The following is a 20,738-nucleotide window of genomic DNA, read 5'->3' on the forward strand; positions in this document are numbered from 1 at the left end:
TGCATAGTTCTTGTGAAATGCTGATTGCCACTTTGGGGTCAGGAAGCAATCCTGGAGGGGTTTTCATCATCTTCTGGGCATAAAGCAGTGGTCACTGGGGGTGTGGAGGGGGAGGTATTTGTGAATTTCCTGCCTTGTGCAGGGGGTTGGACTAGATGACCTTGGATGTCCCTTCCAACTCTATGATTCTTAAATGCCTCTTTTTCTCTGCAGATGGTAAATGGTTAACTTTTGGCAGAAGCTGCGAGAACTAAAATGCAATCTGGGAAAAAGGGGCTCCAAGCACATGTAGCCAGGCAGCCAGAAGTCAAAGCATCCAGGAACACTCCCTTTGCATGCATATTGACAGGGCAGGGCGTTTCATAACCAGAAGTTTCAATGTTGAAAAAAGCACATTGTTTTGTGTATTTTTTCACACCAGAAACAACACACCTTTTAACTGAGCGCTCAGGGAACCCCGCCTCTCACAACACCGTTTTTTTGTTCAAAGATTACCTTAAGCCTGCTATCGAGTTACCTTCTAGCTGAAACAACTTATACAAGAGCTATTCACTTGGACGCTCTCTGTTCAGGAGTCCTTTTTAAAAAAACAAACTATGCGTTCTTCCCCCTCCCTTCCTGCCAGAGGCAAAGTTCACCCAAGAAAGCTGGAGAAAAGTGAGAACACATTCTTGGACCTGCAAATGTTCCCCAAGAGGTAATTGGCTTTTGGAAGAAAGACTATAAAGTGGGGGTGGGGGGCTGAAAAGTTTGAAGAACATCTGACATTTTAAGCAAGGAGTCTCTTTCCTCTCAAATATGTGCCAAAGCAAGTGTCAAGATGACCTTCCCAGGGGCTGAAAGTGGAAAGTGAAGACACACTGGCTTACTTCAGACATCACAAATAAAAATCACAGAACCTGCTGGACTGGGGGGGGGACGGGGGGGACGGACGACTTCCACATCTTCTTCCCTAGGGTTGCCAACCTCCTGGTGGCAGCTGGACATCTGGGATTACAACTGATCTCCTGGTAAGAGAGATCTGTTCACCTGGAGAAAACGGCCACTTTAGAAGGGGGACTCTGTGGCATTATACCCCATTGAAATCCCTCCCCTCCCCCAAGCCCCACCCTCCTCAGGCTCCAACCCCAAAATCTCCAGGTATTTCCCAACACGGAGCTGGCAACCTTACCGCGCATGGTTTGTCACAATTGGAAACACAACTTGCTCCGATTTGTCGTGGCATCCAAATGTGGGAACTTGAACAAACTGAGGCTTGTTTTCTCCCCCTCAGTATTCAGGATTTTGAGCCATGGTAGAAACCTGTTCCCAGGCAGTGAGGAGAAAACAACTAAGGCTCAGTTTCTTAAGGTACCCACATTCAGAGATCACAAATACACTGCCATCTTTAATCTCAGGATTAAAGAGGGAGAGAGCACACAAACCTGCCCATTTGGCCAATCCCCTCATAAATAAACTTGTGACATATTTGAATTATGTTATTTGCTTCACTGACATCCCTCTTTTCTCCCAGTGGAGACCCACCCGGAAGAGAGAGAAAACAACTGAGATTGTAACAATTCACAACACTCCCCGCCTTCTCCTTTTTATCCTCACAACAAGTCTGTGAAGTAGGATGGGCAATTATAGTCACAAGCTGGGCTCGCCTGGGTGGTGTGATTCGAATGCAGTGACCAAAAAGACTCACGCTGCCATTACCTCAGGCTCATATGCTCTCCCCACCTCCATGACACGCAGCCATCGAAATGAAGATCTCTGCCATTGATCTGGACCACAAACCATGATGTGCTCTGGTTCCTTGAAGCAGATGCCAATCTAGAATTAAACCCTAATTGGGAATTCCAGCTTGCAGGGATGGGCGCAGGGTTCAGACAAAAACAGAAGTCGAATAAGATCGCTGCACGTGAGGACAGGAAGCGTTTTGAGTCTGAGGATCTCCCAGGCTCATGCACTGAGGTATGAAAACACAAGGGATTCCTCTGAAACACGTCACTGCCTCTCAGAGAACATGCTTCTTATTTGTGAAAGAAAGCATTTCGTAACTTTAACTCCTTGCAGTGAATGACTGACTGCAGACATGAACACCATCCGATCTTAAACATTTTTTGAACCCGCCTCTCCACTGAAAGGGTTTTCAAGGCAGCTAAGAAATACTATAAAATGAACAACAAAATGCCAATCCAACAAGATCCAGCAGCTGCATAAAACGGAGCAGGTGCTGAATCCACTCAGACAACACATAAAATCCAGGAAACAGGAGATGTTGTAGCAGACACAAGGACCAGGCCTTTTTAAAAATCTTATTTATTTGGTGGCAGAAATCACCAGTACCCGCACCTTTGGGTGGGGGGGTCTGTGGATGTATCAAGCCCTGAGGGGGGAATAGGCAGAAACCGGTGCAACTTTAATTATGAGTACCACACCTTTCTTTCCCTTGTATCATGTCATGTGTGTTAAACTCCTGTTTTGATATTTGTTATATTTCTGTGATAATATTGTTTAATCTTCTGTACTGACAAATATATTTACTCACTTATTAATAGTATATTGAACATTAGTTTGGTATAGTCGTTAAGTGTGCAGACTCTAATCTGGGAGAACCGGGTTTGAGTCCCCACTCCTCCACTTGCAGCTGCTGGATGACCTTGGGCAAGCCATAGTTCTGGCACAGCTGTTCTTGAAAGAGCACTTTTTGTCAGAGCTCTCTCAGCCCCACCTATGTCACAGGGTGTCTGTTGCAGGGAGGGAAAGGGAAAGGAGTTTGTTAGCCGCTCTGAAACTCCAAATGAAGGGCAGGGTATAAATCCAATTCCTCCTCCTCCTCCTCGTTACACTTTTTCACATTATGGGTTCAGGTGATGTTTTCATTTTGTTATTGATAACCCTTCTTGCACCGGTACACTTTTGTTTTTGTGTTGAAACTCCTAAACCTATCCCTCAAAGCATAATAAAATTTCTTTGCCAGAGTCTTTAAATAAAGAGGTAAAATTAATATTTTTTACTGCTTTAAGAAGAAAAGGGTAATTTAAGGATTTTTTTAAGAATAGAACTACTACTTATTGGCTAATGGCAAATATTTCCTTCCTTTCTTCTAGAAAAGCACAGTTGTGGACCATTTTCCACATTTTGGGCATGAGCTTCCTCAAAGAGTCTTTCCTGTCAGAAATGGGGAACTGCAAGATAACAGTGGTCTGTGGGATAAAACACCCAGTTCCTACTGTGAAGGATGCTGGGGGAAGAAAGGAGAGCGCCATGTTGGCAAAAGAAAACAACAGTCTATTCCCACCCACCCACCCACAGCATCTCTCATACCAAGGGGGGAAAGCTGGCCTAATAGGCCGCTAAGACATCCCAAAGAGACGGGGAGGAAAATTTTCCCAGTACCTTATTATTTCCCCTGGAATAATTTCCCATCTCTAAAGACATATTGTTTCAGAAAACGAAGCCACAAACGAACGGGTGCCATTGCTAACACAACATTAGACAAGGCTGGCAGCTTGAAAGTGATAATTTTCAGCCCCTTTTATGTGAGACAGTACTCCTGTATCTTATGATTTGAAAACCAGGGATGGGAATATGGCTGCCAGCCTCCAGGTGGGGCCTGGGGATCTCCAGCTTTTACAACTGACCCCCAGCTGACAGAGATCAGCTCCCCTGGAGAAAATGGCTGCTTGGAAGGGTGGAGTCTATGGCATTGGACCATGCTGAGGCCCCTCCCCTCCCCAAACCCCGCCCTCTCCCAGATCCACCGCCAGAGTCTCCAGGTATTTTCCAACCCAGACTTGGCAACCCTAGATGGAAGGAAGAAAAAAGAAAATGCAAGTTATGCATTCACCCGATAGGCTGCTCAGGTCAAATCAATACCAAAGCTGAGTTTCTTATTTATTAGTTTTGTCTCACAGGGTTCAAGGGAAGGGATACTGTAATCACCATAAATCTGATACGGAACCTACTAGTAACGTAACTGATGCTTTAGAAAGCCACAGCGAAACTGTGGTAACCCAGTGACCTCCGTTGAAGAGAGCAGAACTCTGCTGAAAGAGATGTGTGGCCATCCATACCCACGGCTTATTACATACAATCTGAGGATGTCAACAGCCTACAGTACCCTTTCCCCCTTAAATTTAAACAGTGTAAGTGAAGTAAGTGAATATCGTCTTACGAGACTTTACAAGTATTATGCCAATAAAAATTCCGTTCCACACAAAGCTTTGAATCTGCTTGAACATCACATTTGAACTACCCTTGATCTGTGGTGATTTTCCCCCCTCATCCAATATCACAGTTCAAGTATTTGTTAGGTGGTGGTGGAAAGTGCCATCAAGTCACAGCCGACTTATGGTGACCCCGTAGGGGTTTCAAGGCAGGAGACATTCAGAGGTGGTTTGCCATTGCCTGCCTAGACTTCCTTTGTGGTCTCCCATCCAAATAATAACCAGGGCCAACCCTACTTAGCTTCCGAGATCTGGCAAGATCAGTCCACTCTGGACTATCCTGGTCAGGGCATTTGTTGCTACAGGGACAGAACTGCAGTCCTTTTTAATATTTTGTTTATTAAAGACAAGCCAAATATGGTTAACCAGATTATGCTCTATTAAGGGCATCCAGAAAATTTTCTAGAACTTTTTTAGATTCAATTTTTTCCAAGAAAACCACCTCACTGTAGACACCTCTGGGGCAATCTCCCGTTTCTTCAGAGAGATGTTGAAGGACTGGAAGCCAGCAGCTCTCTCACGGGGTGATCCTGAAGATGTCTACTCAAAGTCCCACTCGGGTCTATTCAATGGGACTTACTCCCAGGAAACAGGAGTAGATGAGGAAATCCTGACGGAAATGCCTTCTAGTACTGAACTTTACCATGGCCGCAGGCTCCAAGTTGATCAGCTTGGGGATTGTTATCCTGAATATGGAATTGGAGGGGGGAGGTGGCCTTGACAGCTTGTCAGGATGGACAGGAGGGCTGTGAGAGAGAAACCCTGGGGCTGTTTTCCCTTCTCACCTTAACCTTCAACGCACGTGGACAAGTCCTGTCTGAAATGAATTCAGGGCTGGTTATTACTACAGGATAAACAGACTGGGGAGCAAGTATGTGGGGGGTGGGCACCATTAAAGATGCAGTGGCCAAAAATGCAAAAATACTAACCTGCCCATAAAAATTCAGAGTAGCTTACCCAGCCACATACACCAACACAAGTCACTGGGGCATGTCAAAACTCTGAGCATAAAATAAGAAGTTCACTTCCATTTCGCACACACGACAGAACTTCTGGTTGCCGTGATACAGTTTCTGAATGGCACAGCGAAGTTGTTATTTGCATCTGTACATTACAGAGAAACAGAAGGCCTATACAGCCATTCTCCCAAACTCAGTACAGTAAAGGGGAGCAACACACAGCCCAGACTAACCACAACAGCTGCCTATAACGGTACAGGCTAGCAACATACATAACGTGCAAGACTAGTGATTGCAGGTTTTCATCTTACTACCACCAAGAGGTACACTGGAACATAACACCAAGTCCAGGCCAACAGAAGCCTAGCCAACATTACATATAAGGTACCCACGGCTTTGCCCAATTGTCACTCACAAAAATTTGGAGGAACACGTCATGCTTCCCCCCAGCCCCTTTTATACATTCTCTTTCCCAGCTCTGCTGTTTCATCAGCACCTGCTTCTCCTGTTCGTTGCTGTGCTCTCCATTCCCCACCACCTCAACCGTCATCCTTTCCCAAATGATTCCAGCCAAGCCAATCAGAGATCACATTAAAAAAAAAGTCTCAATAAGCAAGTGACTTAACTGTTGTTCTCAAGTCTGTCCTTTGTTGCAGAGCAGAGAAGTCAGCCAGAATAGTGGTTACCAAGTGGTGGTACATGTACCACCAGTGAGACACAGACGTCGTCTAGGTGGTGGTATGTATAACAATTTACTAATAATCCACTCTCCCTTGATCCCCATGGCCATCTACAAGCATGACTGACTGTCTCCCGCCAGCCCTACCTGCCATGCATTTTATGTCTGTGACCTTTCAGCATGCAAGTAGCAAACTTGGACACTTGCATTTCTCCTAATCAACCCCCTCTCCCTTTCCCCCATTCACCAACAGGATCCTTTGATCTGCCACTTCCTGTTGGGCCTATCTGCCTAAATTCTTCTTCCCATCCCCAACTATACTAAAATATTATCCTCAATAGTATTATTACAACTTTCAACTACTAATGGAAATAATTTTATTTGTTTGTGTCTTAAAGGCATAGCAATAAAATTTATTCTCCCAGAAATACTACTGCCATTTGTATCCCTATAAAACTTGTTGTTGTTCAGTCACACAGTCGAGTCCGACTCTTCACAACCCCATGGACCACATCACACCAGGCCCTCCTGCCTTCTGTCGTGCTCCAGTTTGCTTAATTTCATGTTCGTTGCATCGATAACACTGTCTAACCATCTCATACTTTGCTGTCCCCTTCTTCTGTGACCTTCAATCTTTCCCAGCATCAGGGTCTTCTCCAGTGAGTGCTCCCTTCTCATTTGGTGGCCAAAGTATTTGAGCTTCAGCTTCAGTATCTGGCCTTCCAGGGAACAGTCAGGGTTGATTTCTTTTAGGATTGACTGATTCGATCTCTTTGCAGTCCAAAGGACTCTCAAGAGTCTTCTCTAGCACCATAATTCAAAAGAATCTATTCTTTGGCGCTCGGCCTTCCTTATAGTCCAACTCTCGCAGCCATACATGACTACTGGGAATACCATTGCTTTGACCATTAGGACTTTTGTTGGCAGGGTGATGTCTCTACTTTTTATTATGCTGTCTAGCTATAAAACTGAATAATATAAATAGTAACAGAGGCCCCTTTCACATTACCGTTCTAAACCGGATGTTATTCGTTGTTGGCCCGGTTCCAAGTAAAGTGATACAGGGACAGAGGTTTCATACAGCAAATTTCATTCCGTTAATGAGCCATCTCTGAAGCGGTATGGTCATTTCAAACAGCACTGCACTTTTTAATGTTTATTTTCGCTGTGCAATCAAAGAAGACGGGGACGGCAAAGGATGAGATGGTTAGACAGTGTCATAGATGCAACGAACATGAAATTGAGCAAACTTCAGAGGACAGCGGAAGACAGGAAGGCCTGGCGGGATCTGGTCCATGGGGTCGCAAAGAGTCGGACTCGACTGTACGACTGAACAACAAAAAATCTTACTGAAACTTTTTTTTAACATTTTAAGTTGAACGCTACAGCACTAGACCAATACAATGATGTCAAGGAATCTCAATGGTGTCGCTGTGGCACAGATGTGCTATATTGGTCTATTGCTATAGCATTCAACTTAGAACATTCAAAAAAGAAGTTAGAGGAAGATCACGTGGCGCTACTGGAAGTGCTGCAGACATTTTAAACAGCACACGTACAACGATTCAGAAGTGCAAAGAAGAGGTGAAAACAGAAGAAAGCAGTTTACCTCAAGAACAGCGCAACCATGCTTTGCTAACCGGATACAAGCAGTATTGAAAAAGTAAATAAAACTGACACAAAAAATGCATTGGGCAGGAGGTTGGACTAGATGGTCTGTATGGCCCCTTCCAACTCTATGATTCTATGAAAAAATCTGTTAGCAACTGGCTACCGGCTACCAAAACAGATTACAAAGGCTGTCTGAAACGATGTCTATAGACATATAAATGTCCCTTCTTGGAAAAAGTGGACCTTTTGTTTCTACCATGATGGGACCCAAGTTTTTTGGTGGAATGTAAGACAGGAAAGTATGAGAACCGCTGAGCTACACAACAGTATGTCACCAATAGAAAGGTGATGGAATGTTCTTAAGATAGTATGAGCTTTGGAACTTATGCGTAGTATAGCAATGATCCCCAGGCACCATGTGAACATCAAGGTCGCATTTGTGAGAAGTCGTGGTTTGATCAACCCTTGGACGGCTGCCTCACCCAAATGCAGATGGTCCAAACAATCAAGATCACTGGCTGGTACCAGACTGACACCGCAGTTTGTTGCAATGTATTAACTCAACAAACTGTGGTTCGTGAGCAGCTTCCCCCCCCCCCAGTAACTGCCGGACAACAGAGGCAGCAGTCTAGGGAGGATGCTCTGCTTGCTGAGAGGTGGAAAAGACATAAAAAAGCAGATAAACAGAGACTACCTACTTGGCATTTGGTAGACTAACCAGTTCATTGCACATATTCCAACTTATCAGAACATCTGGACGCAACCCAGGAGGAGATCTTCCTACTACTGTCAACAAGCCACAACGCCATCATCATACCAATATACACTGGATCACACATTCAACAAAAATGAGGTAGGATTCCTCATTTGTGTCATACGAGAAGAGAGGGGAAGAGTTATTGAATCTGGCATCAGTTACCCAATAGAGTGGTTAAAAAAAGAAGGTCAAGCAATTTACCTGCATGAAGTAAGTTTGAGCAGAGAGGTCAACAACTACTATTTCTGCACTCCAGCAACCGGTTCTCGCCCCCCACGCATACCCCCATTATGCACAGAGGTTTTGCAGAACTCATCAATATCAGACCTTTGGTCCATCAAGGTCAGTATTGTCTATTCTGACTGGCAGGTAGATGTCTTTCACATGATCTACTACCTGGTCCTTTCAAATGGAGAGGCAGGGGATTGAACCTGGGACCTTCTGTATGCAAAGTAGGTTCTCTGCCACTGAGCCACAGCCTCTCCTAAGGGTGTTTTTTTTTCCTTTGTACTTTGGAGCAGAAATAAAACAACAGGAAGTGTTTTCTCACGCAGTTTCGTATATTTCCCACACTGCAGTGTAAGTGATTGAAATCTGGAGAACAGAACATGGCATCTTGCCCTTGGGAAATACAACTGCAGAACTGAAGTGTCAGCAGGGAGTGACTGTTGTGCCCACTGAGTAGAACAGAAGTCACCCAAAGCTACCCTCTGATGCCAAGTGGTCAGTTAGGTGTCAAATCACCATAAGACAGTGTCCCCAAACCACATCCCATCCAGAAGGTTCTTGAGTCTCATATCTAAAAGCCACCAAGATGTCAAGAGGCACTAGGATAGAGGCACCATGCTCCCCTCCGCATGTGCCCAACTCACAAAGGAGGCATGAACGCTAGGGATGTGCATTCAGTTCCCCGAAAATGGCCCATTCGGACCCCTTTTGGGCTGCTACAGGCCGATTCAGATTCTCTTATCTGAATCGGCTTGGTGGCAATTCGGCCCCATTATATCCTATGGGCCATTGAAGTCAATGGTGAAAACATAGGGTATATTCTGGGGGCTGGAGGGGAGGGGGTTTGAGGGAGAGGCTCCAAACTCGCAGGGTAGCTGCTGGAGCCTCTCCCCAAGATACCACCCAAGGTTTAAGAACATTGGACCAGGGGGTCCAATCCTACAGGGCCCCAAACAGGTTGCCCCTACCCCCTCCATTGTTCTCTATGGTGGGGAAAAAGTAACTTTTTCCCCCACCATAGAGAACAATGAAGGGGATAGGAGCAACCTGTTTGAGGGCCTGTAGAATTGGACCCCCTGGTCCAATGCTCTTCAAACATGGTTGGTATCTTGGGGAGAGGCTCCAGCAGCTACCCTGCGAGTTTGGAGTCTCTCCCTCAAGCCCCCTTCCCCTCCAGCCCCCAGAATATACTCGTTTTCGCCATTGACTTCAATGGCCCATAGGATATAATGGGGCTGAAATTGATATTCGGCTCACTGGTACTGACGAAACTGACATGCGGGAGTCTTACTGCCAGCCGAAATTGATTCTGCCCGATTCGGCCGAATTTTTTTTTTTTTTGCACACCCCTAATGAACGCCAATCAACCTGGGACACAGAAAATCAGTTTCCTCCAGGATCCCAGAGCTGCACACCCAATGGCCATCCCTCAGAAACTTGAGGGGCTGAGAGAAGAAGAAAAAGAGATTGGATTAATACCCCACCCTTCAATACGCCTAGGCTTACAATCTCCTTTCCCTTCCCCTCCCCACAACAGACACCCTGTGAGGTGAGGTGGGGGGGAGGCTGAGAGAGCTCTTTCGAGAACTGCCCTTGAGAGAACATCTCTGAGAGAACCGTGACTGACCCAAGGTCACACCAGCAGCTGCATGGGGAATCAAACCCAGTTCTCCCAGATTAGAGTCCACGCTCCTAAACACTACACCAAACTGGCGGAGGAGATTTGAACCCAGGACTCTTCAGGCGTAGTGCAACACACTCAGCAGAACATTATAGAGACTTTCAGCATCCTAGAATCTCCCATATCCATTGGGCTCAACGCGACTTTTGGCAAGTCTGAGCCTCTGTTAGTCGCCTCCTCCTATGCACAACACCTGGGCTCTTACAAAAACCTGCTTCAGTTCCCTACTCTCTTTCATAGGACAACCTTCATTAAAAGAGGCACTGCCTTGATACCACTCCAGGCCTCTACCCTTCAAGAACAAAGAATCAAAGTGCCGGAGGTTCATGTGTAAAGTGCAGTCAACCAGCAGCCAACTTATGGTGAACCCAGCAAGTGGCTTTCAAGGCAACGGAGACGCAGAGGCGGTTTGCCATGGCCTTCCTCTGCCGCAGGGGTCGTTTCGTAAAAAAAGAGCTAGGGGAACTCATTAGCATAACTCATTAGTATATGCCACACCCCTGACATCACCGAAGTGTGTCATAAGGCCACACACCCTGCCCCCAATGGTCCCGGCTGCCACCGCCGATCTTGCAGCTCCACTGCCAAGCCCCATGAGGGGCCCGGCGGTGGACCTGCAAGGCCGGCGGGAGTGCAAGGAAGTCCCGCGAAGGCCCTCCCTGGCCCCAGGCAGGCAGGGGTGGGGAGAGGCAGGGAGGAAGCAACTTACCCTCCCTCTTCTCCTGCCTCCTCCTGGCTGAATGAGGGCCGGAAGCGGGGCGACCGGAAGCGGGTGGCCAGAAGCAGGGAGCGGGGCTTCGTCATGTGCCCCGCCCCCCGTATCTCACCCGGGGGAACTGCGATCCCCCGCGATCCCCCCCGAAATGACCTCTGCTCTGCCGTCTTCCCTGGAGGTCTCCCATCCAAGTACTAACCGGGGCTGACCCTGCTTAGCTTCTGAGATCTAATGTGATCCGGCTGTCATGACACTGTCTAACCATCTCATCCTTTGCCGTCCCCGTCTTCTTTGACCTTCAATCTTTCCCAGCATCAGGGTCTTCTCCAGTGAGTGCTCCCTTCTCATTTGGTGGCCAAAGTATTTGAGCTTCAGTTTCATTATCTGGCCTTCCAGGGAACAGTCAGGGTTGATTTCTTTGAGGATTGACTGATTTGTTCTTCTTGCAGTCCAAGGGACTCTCAAGAGTCTTCTCCAGCACCATAGTTCAAAAGAATCTATTCTTCGGCGCTCGGCCTTCCTTATAGTCCAACTCTCACAGCCATACATGACTACTGGGAATACCATTGCTTTGACCATGCGGACTTTTGTTGGCAGGGTGATGTCTCTACTTTTTATCATGCTGTTTAGGTTCGCCATCGCTTTCCTCCCAAGGAGCAGGCGTCTTTTAATTTCATGGCTGCAGTCACAGTCTGCGGTGATCTGGGATCCCAGGAACGTGAAGTCTGTCACTACTTCCACGACTTCCCCTTCTATTTGCCAAGGAGTGATGGGGCCGGATGCCATGATCTTAGTTTTTTTGATGTTGAGCTTCAAGCCCACTTTTGCGCTCTCCTCTTTTACTCTGAGCAAGAGGCTCTTTAGATCCTCTTCACTTTCAGCCATTAGAGTGGTATCATCTGCATATCTGAGGTTGTTGATCTTTTCCCCAGCAATCTTAATTCCCGCTTGTGATTCATCCAGGCCAGCATTTCGCATGATGTACTCTGCATATATATTAAATAAGCAAGGCGACAATATACATCCTTGTCGTACTCCTTTTCCTATGCTGAACCAATCAGTTGTTCCATATCCGGTTCTAACTGTCGCTTCTTGGCCCTTATACAGGTTTCTCAAGAGACATGTGAGGTGGTCTGGTACTCCCATCTCTTTAAGGACCTGCCATAGTTTGTTGTGATCCACACAGTCAAAAGCTTTAGCATAGTCAATGAAGCAGAAGTAGATATTTTTCTGGTACTCTCTTGCTTTCTCCATAATCCAGCGAATGTTGGCAATTTGATCTCTAGTTCCTCTACCTCTTCGAAACCCCGCTTGTACTTCTGGTAGTTCTCTATCCACGTCAGTCCCACAGCCCAGCAAAGCAATATTCCGGGAAGACCCACAGCCTTCCCGTACTCCAGATCTTAAGGGAATCGCTCAAGGCCCTCTTGAGCTATCAGAATGATTCTCAGCAACCCAAACCCCATAGCCCCTAACCAGCTGGATTCCAAGACCGCTCTGGGGCAGAGTGGGTTAATTTAATTCAAAATAACTTGTCTATGATTTAGATCACAGTTCCAAACCACCAAGGTGGGAGAGAACCCAATTTAAATAACTGATGAACATTCCCATTTTCAAATTCGTACACCATAATGGAACACGTCAGTGGATTATTGATTGGACAGGAGGCCCAGGGCACGCAGATTCCAATCACCACCCAGTCTCAAAGCTCACTGGGTGACCTCGTGCCAATCATTCTGCCTCATTAGAGCATAAGAAGAATGCTGAGGGATCAGAGTATTAATTCACCTAACCCAGCACCCTGCTGCCCAGTAGGCAGTCAGATGCCCAAAAGGCCCACGGCATGGGTCAAAGTTTTCCCCTGCTCTTGCCCCACAGCACCTGGCATTCAGAGGTACACTGCTCCTGATCATGGAGGTCCCATTCTGCTATCATATCTATTGATGGATCTTCCCTCTCAGCCTAACCCGCTTCACAGGACTGTTGTGGGAATAAAACGTGAAAAAGAGTTCCCTCAAATTCCTGCCCTTTCTTAGAATAGTGGGATAAAAATCAAATCACAAACAGAAGTAAATACCCAGGATGAGGCTAGGAGGTCCATAAACATCTATAATTTGAGAACTAGATGCACTGATTCAGGGCGCGAGAACATAAAGAACGAAAGCAAGATGGCTCATATGAGATCCTTGGAGGCGTATAGCAGGGGTGGCCCAACTGTGGCTTGGGAGCCACATGCGGCTCTTTCACACATATTGTGTGGCTCCCGGCAGGTCTTCCCTTCCCCAGCCAGTGTTCCCCTCCCTGGGTAGGCTTGAGGCAAGGGGGAGCAGGGACAGGGGAAGAGAGCGGCTTTACCTTTAAATGCTTTCTTACCCCCCCCCCCGCCCACAAATATAATTGTACAAATAAATCTCAGTATCAGTATCTATTTTTATCCCTTTTGTTTTTATTTTTGGCAGTCTCATTTAATGTTAATAAAAAGCACATTTGCATATATTTCAATAAAAACATGTCTATAATATTTGTTCGCATTATGCGGCTCTCAAACATCTGATGTTTATTCTGTGTGGCTCTTAAGCAAGTTTGGCCACCCCTGACGTATAGGATGGTTTTCTCCTGTAATTTGTACTTGTGAAGTCTTGGCTAGCGCCAGCATCCACTTAGAAGCCCTTGTGTGACCTAGTGAATCATTTATAACGCTTGACAACAGCTTCTCTCACCCCTTTTGACACACAAGAGTAGGCTTGAACCTTCAACTGTTTGATAGAGGATTCCGACTCAGCCATCAAAAAAAAAAATCACTGATTTTTAAACTGCTCAAAGCAGAGGTACCAACTCTATGCAGTGTTTTTAAAAAAGAAAAGGATCCTCCTCTCCCTACTCCAAGGGAGCCCAGGAGTTCAGCCATCCCTCCACCTTTTGATATTAGAGGAACCCAGGACTCCTGGCTCTACCTACCATTGCACACCCAAGAGCCCATCAGTCCAAGCTCTGCTCCTTAGCGGTCTGAGATCCCTAAACATCTTCCAGTAAATCTAGGCCTCTGAACGACTGTGCACCCAAAGATCTGATCTGGATGGCCCAGGCTAGCTCGATGTTGTCAGATCTGGGAAGCACAACAGTGTTGGCCCTGGTTTCTGCTTGGATGGGATCCTGCCAAGAAAGTCCCAAGTCGCTAAGCAAGCACACCCCTGTTTGTGTCTTGCCTTGAAAACCTTACTGGCTGTGCCTTCACAGCACTTCACTCACACACCGAGCTTATTCAAGAGGCCAGATTTTACCTTCCCCTTTTCAAAGGAGGATGACCCAGAGAGGAAACCAGGAGCCCCCAGTTCCCAGCCCCCCATGAACCCGGGAGTGGGAGCGCTCCTTCCCTTCCTACCCTAAAGGGAACCTGGGAGTCCACTCTCCTTTCAACCCGAAGTTGCTTGCCTAACAGAAGTACCCTTCAGCGCATTTGATGGAGGTGAGCTCTGAGTCAGGAGAGCTTCAGGCTGGAACAAACTGCAGTAGGAAAGAGTAAGTGTCCAGGAGCAGTTTCAAGATGAACAAAATTGGTGGCAGGGAATGAGCTTTCCATGTTATCTGGAGAGAAGTGAGCAGTGACTCAGGAAAGCTCATCCCCTGCCACAAATGGTGTTAGTCTCGAAGGGGGCTCCTGTACTCTGGCTCTTTTCTACTACTACAGACAGACTAACAGGGCTCCCCAACATCTTGATCTCGGCATGAATTGCGTTAGCATTTAAAGCGTCGCTAGGCGCTTTAAAGGAGCCCAGGACTTCTCGGGAACCCGGGACTCCTGGCCATCCCTTGTAACTGAGTCCCTCGGGTAAGTCTGTCAATATTGCCTGGCACTGGTTGCTCCCCCAACCAAATGCTTGAGCCCCTCAGCACCCCCAAAGTTTACACCTCTGCTTCTTCCCTTTCCCACGCGAAAGGAAGCCAGGAGTCCGATCCGCACTCCACTCCACTCCACCCAACCCCTCCCCACCAATGTTCCCTCTAAGCTGCGGAGGCTTGTGAGCAAAAATTCTACTTTGTGAGCTACTAGCATGAAAGTTGTGAATCAGCAATTTGGCTACGGCATAAATGAGTTTGCTCTGGAGCCCTCAATTCCTGAGCGGAGACAAAAATGTGTGAGCTGGAGGCTAAAAAACTGTGAGCTAGCTCACACTGACTCAGCTTAGAGGGAACACTGCTCCCCACCCTCGCCTTTGGGAACCCAGGAACTGCACTCTGCTCTACTCCACCCCCCCCCTCGTTCTCTTACCCATGGAAGGAACCCAGGCGTCCGAGCCCCCTAGCCAGGGCTCCCTCCCCTCCCTCCCCCTCTTCAATGCAGAGATGGACCCAGGAGTCCGAGTCCCCCCCGCCCACCGAAAGCCCCAGGCATCCGAGCACCTCCACTTACCAGCTAACCTCCTCTCGAAAGCCCCGCTGGCAAAGAGGAACCGGCAGCAGCTGGGCCTCGCGAAGGAAGGGAGAGAGAGGGGGGGAGAGAAAGGGAGGGCAGGGGAGGGGATGGAGCCTACCACTGAGCGACAAGCAGAAGGAGGCCGTCCCCAAGCCTGCCTGCCTCCTCTGGCCGACGTGTTCCCTTCCCACATCAACTTCAGCCCCATCCCGGTTCTTTCTTTCCGGACAAGATCAGAGTTTTCTACGCTCTCCTCATTTCTCCCCCCCCCCCGTTTCCCCGCACAATGGCACATCCCGGACGGCGCCTACCTGCGGGGACAGCCTCTCAGGCCTAGCGCATGCGCAGAAGAAAAGGCACAGTGACAGGCGCAGAAGGCGGGTCGGAGCTGACTGGGAGGTCGCCTAGTCTGACCCCCTTGCAAGTCCCCGGCAGGGAAGAGCGACCCGTCTCCTCCAGCTGGGATTCTAAAGGCACGCGGAGTTAAGAAGGAGCCCCACTGCAGAGGGAAGGGCGGGCTCTTCCAGCCCCAGATTTCTGTCTCTGCTTGAGGTCAGAGGATGCACTAAGCGATTTAGCTTGGGCAAGGCAAGGTGGAGCGAGAGACGACGCTTGTTCCTAATTCTTGCGGGCTGTTTATATCTCAGGAGACTAGCAGACACCTTGCGACAGCAGCATGGAATAGCCAAATAATCTTTGGCCATGTTGATGGACAAGCAGAATAGACAACCCAAAACCTAAATCCTCAGTCCATCATTGGTACCGTCAGATGTACCACATTCTGTGTTCAAAGCAGGAATAATCCTTACAACAGCCCTATATGGTAGGCTAGCATGGTTATCCCATGGTGCAGGTAGGCCACTGAGGCCGAGAGGCTGGCCAAAGGCCACCAAGAACTAGTCTGTGACAGAGGTGAGATTCGAACCATTCAGATCAGAGCTCTTGCCACACCGGGCACGTTACAGTTGTTTGGTTAATTTATTTATTTATAGTCAAATTTATACCCCGCCCTCCCCGCAACGCAGTTGTGTTTAGTGGATTCAATTCACAGATTGGTTTTGTTTTTAAAAAATATCAGTTCCTTGATATTAATGGTGCAACCCAGTTTGCCAAGCGGCAGCTGATTTTCAAATATTATTGTAATAAAAATTGTATGTGTGTGTGTATTCAGGAAAACAGAGAACACATTAAACACTGTACTCTTTAAAATGGCCAATACATGCCAGACATCAAGAAGGTGATATCTTACTGTCCCACCAATTCATAAATGTAAAGCTTTTTTTGGAGTTACATACTATTTAAAGTCCTACCTTGTTTAGTAGGAATGATTTATCTCAGAGTAAACTTCCATAGAATTGGGCTATAAGGCTATTATCTCAACAAGCCTGCAGAAGTCTGCTTCTGCATATAGGTAGTTAAGATCTCGCTGGATGCAGTTTATCGATAATTTGGTTACTTGCCAAGAACACCTGGTAAAATCCAGCCACATAAAAGCTAATAACCACATTTATGAGTGGGGTCTTGTGGCACATTAAGGAGTAGGAGAGTCACACTGCAACTCCTAAACAGAAATATCTGAAGAAGTGAGCAATGACTCACGAAAGCTAATCCCCTGCCACATATTTTGTTAGTCTTTAAGGTGCTACTGGACTCTTGTTCTTTTCTACTCCTAAACAGAGTTACACCCATTGAACTCAAGTGGTTAGGAGGGGCTAGCTCTGTTTAACATTGTACTGTTATTAGACCACAAGCTTTCATGCACTAGAGCCCCTTCATTAGAGTCATGACATGTGTCCTTGATTGGTATTGTAGGGTTGCCAACCTCCAGGAGGGACTGAAGATCTCCCACTATTATAACTAGTGTTCCCTCTAAGCTGAGTTAGTGTGAGCTAGCTCACAGTCTTTTAGCCTCTGGCTCACACATTTTTGTCTTAGCTCAGGAAGGATGGCTCCAGAGCAAACTAATTTATGCAGTAGCCAAATTGCTCGCTCACAAATTTATTGCCAGTAGCTCACAAAGTAGAATTTTTGCTCGCAAGACTCCGCAGCTTAGAGGGAGTATTAATTATAAGTTTAACTGAGCCCCAGATGACAAAGGAGTTCCCCTGGAGAAAAGGGTAGCTTCGGCAGGTGGACTCTATGGTCCGAGGGCCCTCTCCTCCCAGGCTAACACCCCCAAATCTCCAGGTATTTCCCAACCTAGAGTTGGCAACCCCATAGGGGGCGTATAAAAAATGGACACAAAGGGGGGGAAATGCAAACCTTAGGATCTAAAAGCTCTCCCAGAGGACCACCCCATGATATATCTATGCAGATTTCAGATGCCTGCAGCTTAAACACAGAGACCATTCACAACAGCAGTGATGAATGAAAACACACCCTTGCTGCCTTTATTAAGCGAAATGTAACATCTGGAGCAAATGAGAGAACCTTTGTCTCCATTAAGCCCTCGAGCAAAAGCACTGAACTTGGTGATAACCATCCTCAGGGACTGAGAAGACCTTTGTCTCAATTTGAATCCGGAGAGAATAACATAAATAACTTTCTATAATAGATTAGCCTTGCTCCTCCCCCTCCCTCGGCTGCCACCAAGCTCCAAGAAGGGAAGGTAATATTGCAGGGTCAACAAAAGGCCTCGGCACTAACCTTGTGATACAAAAACTTCTTTCCACAAGTTGTAGAAAATTGTTGCACAATCCAGCTGATATCACTCAATTGCCCAAGGTTGTAAAGTCCACAGCAGTAGAAAGAAAGGTGGGGAGGGACCTACACAAGACCAACTTGGCTCCTAAGGTTTCTCCCTTATGAAATGTGCTTCTCGATGCACTGTCAGCTGCTCTCAAGCTTCCTATTTATCCCTGGGTCTAAATCTACAGGGTTCAACCTGTTGCAAAGTCAGCTGTGAGAAGGGGTGGAGAAGAGGGAGGAGGGCTTTGCTGGGCAGGCATCCTTGGCTTTCTCCCAAGGGGGAAGGCTGTCTGGAACCAGAAATGTAATAATGTTCCCAGATTTCCCAGAAACCACTGCAGGAACAAAGTATGCTCTGCTGCCTATGCTCTAGGCCCTAGGGAGACTTTCGATTGTGTGCTGCCTTGAAGAGAGAAGCCTAACCTTCCTCTAGTTAGGAAGAAAGGATTACACAGTTCCGTTAAAAATAATGCTTTGGCATCATAACAGGTGTTTGTCAAAGGCTGCCAGGCAAAAGACAGCCGCTTTCATGTCGCAATTATCTGAAAAAGCATAAAGTGTACTGGCAGCTCTGTAGAAAGCATTAAAGCATATTTATTATTTTGTAGAGAACTTTTGAGAGTTCACGGTGCTTCATCATGTATCACTGGGTTATAACTTTTACAACAGCCCTGTTAATTAGGGTTGCCAATCTCTAGGTAGATCCTGGAGATCTCCTAGAATTATAACTGGTTATAACTGATAATTTCCTCTGAAGAAAATGGCTGCCTTGGGAGGTCAACTCTATGGCATCTGACCAGGTTGAGGTCCTTCCTCTACCCAGACCCCAACTTCCCCAGGCACTACCTGCAAAATCTCCAGGAATTTCCCCATCCCAGAGTTGGCAACCCTGCCTTTAAGGTACCAGTGTTACTATTCCCATTTGGGGCTGACTCACACGTTACAAAGTCCATGTGGACTTTTGGCAGACATGTTTTGTGTTTAGTAGGATGGAGCTGCGGTGGCTCAAATGGTTAAGACGCTGAACTGCAGGCTGTGGAAGGTCGGTAGTTCAGTAGTTCAAGACCCGGGTGCCGCATGACGGAGTGAGCTCCCATCTCTAGTTCCAGCTCCTGCCACCCTAGCAGTTTGAAAGCAAGAAATTGCAAGTAGATAAATAGGTACCACTTCAGTGGGAAGGTAACAGCGTTCTGTGCGCCTTGGTGTTTAGTCATGCCGGCCACATGACCACGGAAACGTCTTCGGACAGCGCTGGCTCTTCGGCTTTGAAACGGAGATGAGCACCGCAACCCTAGAGTCGGATTCGACTGGCTTTCGAGCAAGGGAACCTTTACCTTTTTAGGATGTTGAAACTGAATTTAGAATCAGTTCTTCTTGAATTAGTTATGCTGGATCTTCATACGAGTGATTGGGACAAATACTTGGAATTTAAATTATTACCTCTGGGCATCAGTAATAATATGACAGAATTTATGAGTAGTTGTAAATTGAGTCAGTCAATTAGACTTTTGGGGGATCTTGATTATGAGTCTGCTGATTAGAGCTCACCGAGTATGTTCATCCTTTTCAGTTGCAAGTCTTCCCCTGATAAAAACGCCAGAGTCCAGACTACTTATTTGAATGCTCTCTTCCAAAGTATAGAAGGGCATTTAGGCATTTGAACGCCTTGCCATCAGGTGTGCTGCTAGGAAGGTTTAGTGGTATGCTATACTGCAGTGGTTCAAGTGGTTAAGACGCTGAACTGCAGGCTGTGGAAGGTCAGTAGTTCAGCAGTTCGAGACCCGAGTGTGCCGCATGACGGAGTGAGCTCCCATCTCTAGTTCCAGCTCCTGCCAACCTAGCAGTTCGAAAGCAAGAAATTGCAAGTAGATAAATAGGTACCACTTCGGTGGGAAGGTAACAGCGTTCCGTGCGCCTTGGTGTTTAGTCATACTGCTGGCCACATGACCACGGAAACGTCTTCGGACAGCGCTGGCTCTTCGGCTTTGAAACGGAGATGAGCACCGCAACTCTAGAGTCGGATTCGACTGGCTTTCGAGCAAGGGAACCTTTACCTTTACTTTATACTCTAATAGACTCTGTGGATGTGATATTAACCGAATGGACTCTATAGATCATATTATTTTGGGTTGCCCTGAATTTTCAGATTTGAAAGCTGAATTGATTTTTCCTTTAGCTCTTGAGAAGCTAATCTTCCTGGTTACTAAGAGATGAAGATAAACAAGCAACTTTGTATGTGTCTAAATTTTTGGCGGCTGTAGTAAAATCGCCTTGTAACTCAGGTAGCGGGTCTTAGGCTTCCCTTTTAGTTTGTGATGGCCTGTGGTTTATGGTGTTTGTTGCAAAAACAGTAATTAAGAAGAAGGCAGGCATATTCTGGCTGTTTGCCCAGGCTCAATTCACACGGAGACTGTGGCACATGGGAAGAAGGGATATCACACATCTTCCACCACCTATCCTCTTTTCCCAAACTTTAAACAGCCCTAAGAGGCACTATTTGCACAGTTAGGGAAGTTTACAACGTTCTCTCTAAGCTGTGGAGTCTTGTGAGCAAAAATTCTACTTTGTGAGCTACTGGCATTAAAGCTGAGAGCGAATGATTTGGCTACTGTATAAATCAGTTCACTCTAGAGCCATCCTTCCTGAGCTACGACAGAAATGTGTGAGCCAGAGGCTAAAAACTTTGAGTAAGCTCACACTGACTCAGGTTAGAGGGAATATGTATGTTTCCCCAAATGGGGTCAAACAGCTGCTCCCCAGGCCATTTCAGATCATGGAAAACAGCCTGGGAA

The 20,738-nt window shown here is 46.8% G+C and overlaps 1 protein-coding gene across 3 annotated transcripts in view; it reads right to left on the reverse strand.

Annotated features, from left to right (window-relative positions):
* Positions 1-18,084, reverse strand: part of POR (P450 (cytochrome) oxidoreductase) — an 83,810-nt gene extending 65,726 nt beyond the window's left edge. For 2 of the 3 annotated variants that reach the window (XM_015407987.1, XM_015407989.1), the window contains exon 1: positions 15,256-15,414. The gene's annotated coding sequence lies outside the window, so the exon portion shown is untranslated. Of the gene's footprint in view, positions 1-15,255; positions 15,415-17,904 lie in introns of those variants that run through there. The other variant, XM_015407988.1, reaches the window with a different exon arrangement.
* Between the last annotated feature and the right edge of the window lie 2,654 nt (positions 18,085-20,738).

Source organism: Gekko japonicus, unplaced genomic scaffold (genome assembly GCF_001447785.1).
Source record: "Gekko japonicus isolate JY-2015 unplaced genomic scaffold, Gekko_japonicus_V1.1 scaffold1, whole genome shotgun sequence".
Lineage (NCBI taxonomy): Eukaryota > Metazoa > Chordata > Lepidosauria > Squamata > Gekkonidae > Gekko > Gekko japonicus.